The sequence below is a fragment of the Arachis stenosperma genome, chromosome 10, assembly GCF_014773155.1.
Source record: "Arachis stenosperma cultivar V10309 chromosome 10, arast.V10309.gnm1.PFL2, whole genome shotgun sequence".
Taxonomy (NCBI): domain Eukaryota; kingdom Viridiplantae; phylum Streptophyta; class Magnoliopsida; order Fabales; family Fabaceae; genus Arachis; species Arachis stenosperma.
The window spans coordinates 33,267,044-33,273,370 of NC_080386.1; positions in this window are offsets into that span (position 1 = coordinate 33,267,044).

A 6,327-nucleotide genomic window follows, 5' to 3' on the forward strand; every position below is an offset into this window, starting at 1 on the left:
CTCTTGAAAGAATGATGAAAAAGGAGACATGTTACTGAGGATCTGAAAAATCATAAAAATGATTCTGAAGCAAGAAAAAGCAGTGAATACAAAAAAAAAAATGAAAAAGAAAGAGAAAAGAAAGAAAAAAGAAGAAATAAAGTTGTGATCCAAGCAAAAGAGTGTGCTTAAGAACCCTGGACACCTCTAGTTGGGACTCTAGCAAAGCTGAGTCACAATCTGAAAAGGTTCACCCAATTATGTGTCTGTGGCATATATGTATCCGGGTAATACTGGAAGACAGAGTGCTTTGGGCCACGGCCAAGACTCAATAAGTAGCTTTGTTCAAGAATCATCATACTTAACTAGGAGAATCATGACACTATCTGGATTTGAGTTCCTAAAGAAGCCAATCATTCTGAATTTCAAAGGATAGAATGAATGCCAAAACTATTCAGAGGCAAAAAGCTAAAAGCCCCGCTCATCTAATTACTGATCTTCATAGATGTTTTTGGAATTCATTGCATTCTCTTCTTTTTATCTTATTTGATCTTCAGTTGCTTGAGGATAAGCAACAATTTAGTTTGGTGTTGTGATGAGCGGATAATTTGTACGCTTTTTGGCATTGTTTTTAGTATGTTTTTAGTAGTTGAGTTGAGTTTTTAGTATATTTTTATTAGTTTTTAGTTAAAATTCACTTTTCTGGACTTTACTATGAGTTTGTGTGTTTTTCTGATTTCAGGTATTTTCTGGCTGAAATTGAGGGACCTGAGCAAAAATCTGATTCAGAGACTGAAAAGGACGCAGATGCTGTTGGATTCTGACCTCCCTGCACTCGAAGTGGATTTTCTGGAGCTACAGAAGCCCAATTGGCGCTCTCTCAACGGTGTTGGAAAGTAACATCCTGGGCTTTCCAGCAATATATGATAGTCCATACTTTGCCCAAGATTTGATGGCCCAAACCGGCGTTCAAAGTCACCCTCAGAATTTCCAGCGATAAACGCCGGAACTGGCACCAAATGGGAGTTAAACGCCCAAACTGGCACAAAGCTGGCGTTTTAACTCCAAGAAGAGTCTCTACACGAAAATGCTTTATTGCTCAGCCCAAGCACACACCAAGTGGGCCCGGGTGGATTTTTATGTCATTTACTCATCTCTGTACACCCTAGGCTACTAGTTCGCTATATAGGACCTTTTACTATTGTATTAGAGGAGCTTTTGATCATGTTTTTATGATTGAACTCACTTTGGGAGGCTGGCCATTCGGCCATGCCTAGACCTTGTTCTTATGTATTTTCAACGGTGGAGTTTCTACACACCATAGATTAAGTGTGGAGCTCTGCTGTACCTCGTATTAATGCAATTACTATTGTTCTTCTATTCAATTCCGCTTGTTCTTTGTCCAAGATATCACTTGTTCTTCACTTGATGAATGTGATGATCCGTGACACTCATCATCATTCTCACCTATGAACGTGTGACTGACAACCACCTCCATTCTACCTTAGATTGGGTGAAATATCTTGGATTCCTGATACATGATGCATGGTTGATCGCCTGACAACCGAGTGCCGCCTGACAAACGAGCCAGCCATTCCGTGAGATCAGAATCTTTGTGTATAGGCAAGAACTGATGGCGGCATTCAAGAGAATCCGGAAGGTCTAACCTTGTCTGTGGTATTCTGAGTAGGATTCAATGATTGAATGACTGTGACGTGCTTCAAACTCCTGAAGGCGGGGCGTTAGTGACAGACGCAAAAGAATCAATGGATTCTATTCCGCCTGATCGAGAACCGACAGATGGATAGCCGTGTCGTGACAGGGTGCGTTGAACATTTCCACTGAGAGGATGGGAGGTAGCCACTGACAACGGTGAACCCTTGCATAAGCTTGCCATGGAAAGGAGTAAGAAGGATTGGATGAAGACAGTAGGAAGCAGAGAGACGGAAGGGAAGGCATCTTCATACACTTATCTGAAGCTCTCACCAATGATACATAAGTATCTCTATCTTTATCTTTATGTTTTATTCATCATCTATACCCATTTGAGTCTGCCTGACTAAGATTTACAAGGTGACCATAGCTTGCTTCATACCAACAATCTCCGTGGGATCGACCCTTACTCGCGTAAGGTTTATTACTTGGACGACCCAGTGCACTTGCTGGTTAGTTGTGCAAAGTTGTGTTTATGCCATGGTAGTGAGCACCAAGTTCTTGGGGCCATTACTAGGGATTAATTGAGTTGTGAAAAGTAATGATCACAATTTCGCACACCAAAGGCGCCACCCTCACTCAGGTGGATTCATTCCTTGTTCTTATTTCTTTCTGCTTTTCGGTTTTTAATGTTGTGTTTATCTATGTTTTGTGTTTCAACTTCATGATCATTAGTAGTTAGTAACTATGTCTTAAAGCTATGAATAAAATCCATTAATCCTTCACCTCTCTTAAATGAAAAATGTTTTAATTCAAAAGAACAAGAAGTACATGAATTTCGAAAATTGTCCTTGAATTTAATTTAATTATATTGATGTGGTGACAATACTTTTGTTTTCTGAATGAATGCTTGAACAGTGCATATGTCTTTTGATCTTGTTGTTTATGAATGTTAAAATTGTTGGCTCTTGAAAGAATGATGAACAAAGAGAAATGTTATTGATGATCTGAAAAATCATGAAATTGATTCTTGAAGCAAGAAAAAGAATTAAAAAAAAAAGAAGGAGCAGTAGAAAAAGCCAATAGCCCTTAAAACCAAAAGGCAAGGGTAAAAAAGATCCAAGGCTTTGAGCATCAATGGATAGGAGGGCCCAAGGAAATTAAATCTAGGCCTAAGCGGCTAAATCAAGCTGTCCCTAACCATGTGCTTGTGTCATGAAGGTCCAAGTGAAAAGCTTGAGACTGAGTGGTTAAAGTCGTGATCCAAAGCAAAAGAGTGTGCTTAAGAGCTCTGGACACCACTAACTGGGGACTCTAGCAAAGCTGAGTCACAATCTGAAAAGGTTCACCCAGTCATGTGTCTGTGGCATTTATGTATCCGGTGGTAATACTGGAAAACAAATGCTTAGGCCACGGCCAAGACTCATAAGTAGCTGTGTTTAAGAATCAACATGCTTAACTAGGAAGTCAATAACACTATCCAAAATTCTAAGTTCCTAAAGAACCAATCATTCTAAACTTCAAAGGAAAAAGTGAGATGCCAAAACTGTTCAGAAGCAAAAAGCTACAAGTCCCGCTCATCTAATTATAATTAATATTCATTGATATTCTGGAATTTATAGTATATTCTCTTCTTTTCCTATTTGATTTTCAGTTGCTTGGGGACAAGCAACAATTTAAGTTTGGTGTTGTGATGAGCGGATAATTTATACGCTTTTTGGCATTGTTTTTAGGTAGTTTTTAGTAAGTTTAAGCTACTTTTAGGGATGTTTTCATTAGTTTTTATGTTAAATTCACATTTCTGGACTTTACTATGAGTTTGTGTATTTTTCTGTGATTTCAGGTAATTTCTGGCTGAAATTGAGGGACTTGAGCAAAACTCTGAAAAAGGCTGACAAAAGGACTGCTGATGCTATTGGAATCTGACCTCCCTGCACTCAAAATGGATTTTCTGGAGCTACAGAACTCCAAATAGCGCGCTCTCAACAGCGTTGGAAAGTAGACATCTAGAGCTTTCCAGCAATATATAATAGTTCATACTTTATTCGGAAATTGATGACGTAACTTGGCGTTGAACGCCAAGTACATGCTGCTGTCTGGAGTTAAACGCCAGAAAAACGTCATGATCCGGAGTTGAATGCCCAAAACACGTAATAACTCGGAGTTCAACTCCAAGAGAAGCCTCAGCTCGTGGATTGATCAAGCTCAGCCCAAGCATACACCAAGTGGGCCCCAGAAGTGGATTTATGCATCAATTACTTACTCATGTAAACCCTAGGAGCTAGTTTATTATAAATAGAACATTTAACTATTGTATTAGAGATCTTTTGACAGTTTAATCTCTTGACTGTTTAGCCTTTGATTATTCGGTCTCTTCATCACTCAGGGGGCTGGCCATTCGGCCATGCCTGAACTTTTTACTTATGTATTTTCAACGGTGGAGTTTCTGCACACCATAGATTAAGGGTGTGGAGCTCTACTGTACCTCAAGTATTAATGCAATTCTATTTTCTTCCATTCAAATTCTCTTTTATTCTTATTCCAAGATATTCATTCGCACCCAAGAACATGATGAATGTGATGATTATGTGACGCTCATCATCATTCTCACCTATGAACGCGCGTGATTGACAACCACCTCCGTTCTACATGCAACCGAGCTTGAATGTGTATCTCTTAGATTCCCCAACAGAATCTTTGTGGTATAAGCTAGATAGATGGCGGCATTCATGAGGATCCGGAAAGTCTCACCTTGTCTGTGGTATTCCGAGTAGGATCCTGGGAATCCGGAAAGTCTAACCTTGTCTGTGGTATTCCGAGTAGGATTCCGATAATGAATGACTGTGACGTGCTTCAGACTCGCAAGTGCTGGGCGTTAGTGACAGACGCAAAAGAATCAAGGGATTCTATTTCAGCAGGAGCGGGAACCAACCAGTGATTAGCCGTGCTGTGACAGAGCGCGTGAACGTAGTTTTCACTGCGAGGATGGGATGTAGCCTTCGGCCAGTGTGATGCCTCCAGACGATTAACCATGCGAGTGACAGCGCAGAGGACCATTTTCCAGAGAGGATACAAAGTAGCCATCGTCGAACGGTGAACCCCTATACACAGCTTGCTATGGAAAGGAGTAAGAAGGATTGAGTTGAAGCAATAGGAAAGTAGGCGTTCTTGAGCCATACAGTATCTCCATTCGCTTATCTGAAATTCCCACCAATGAATCTGCATAAGTATCCCTTTTATTATTTCTATTTTATTATTTCTATTTTCGAAACCATAAACCAATTTAATCTGCCTAACTGAGATTTACAAGGTGACCATAGCTTGCTTCATACCAACAATCTCTGTGGGATCGACCCTTACTCACGTAAGGTTTATTACTTGGACGACCCAGTACACTTGCTGGTTAGTTGAACGGAGTTGTGAATTCAACTGGTGCCATAATAATGATTTCATACAAATACAAAGAATATGGATCACAATTTCGTCCACCAATTCTTCATTCACTTGAATGATCAATTCTCCTCTGTCAACATCAATCACAGCCTTTACTGTGGCTAGGAAGGGTCTGCCAAGGATGATGGATTCATCCATGCACTTTCCAATCTATAGGACTATGAAATCAGCAGGGATGTAATGGTCTTCAATCCTTACCAGAACATCCTCCCAAGTCTCATTACTAAATAACTTGTCATTTAGCTTCATGATTGCTCCAAGGTACTTAGCAACTTGCTCTTCAGTGACATCTTCGTTCTCTTCAGAGGAAGAATACTCATCAAAGCTCATGAATGGCAGAAGTAAATCCAATGGAATCTCTATGGTCTCAGTGTGAGCCTCAGATTCCCATGGTTCCTCATTAGGGAACTCATTGGAGGCCAGTAGACGTCCATTAAGGTCTTCCTCAGTGGCGCTCACTGCCTCTTTCTCCTCTCCCAATTCGGCCATGTTGATGGCCTTGCACTCTCCTTTTGGATTCTCTTCTGTATTGCTTGGAAGAGTACTAGGAGGGAGTTCAGTAACTTTCTTACTCAGCTGACCCACTTGTGCCTCCAAGTTTCTAATGGAGGACCTTGTTTCAGTCATGAAACTTTGAGTGGTTTTGATTAGATCAGAGACTATAGTTGCTAAGTCAGAGTGGCTTTGCTTAGAATTCTCTGTCTGTTGCTGAGAAGATGATGGAAAAGGCTTGCCATTGCTAAACCTGTTTCTTCCACCATTATTGTTGTTGAAACCTTATTGAGGTCTCTGTTGATCCTTCCATGAGAGATTTGGATTATTTCTCCATGAAGGATTATAGGTGTTTCCATAGGGCCATGTAATTCACCCCTTCCATTGATGGGTTCTCAGGATCATAAGCTTCTTCTTCAGATGAAGCGTCCTTAGTACTGCTTGGTGCAGCTTGCATTCCAGACAGACTTTGAGAAATCATATTGACTTGCTGAGTCAATATTTTGTTCTGAGCCAATATGGCATTCAGAGTATCAATCTCAAGAACTCCTTTCTTCTGATCGTCCCATTGTTCACAGGATTCCTTTCACAAGTGTACATGAATTGGTTATTTGCAACCATTTCAATGAGTTCTTGAGATTCTACAGGCGTCTTCTTCAGATGAAGAGATCCTCCAGCAGAGCTGTCCAATGACATCTTGGACAGCTCAGCCAGACCATCATAGAAGATACCTATGATGCTCCATTCAGA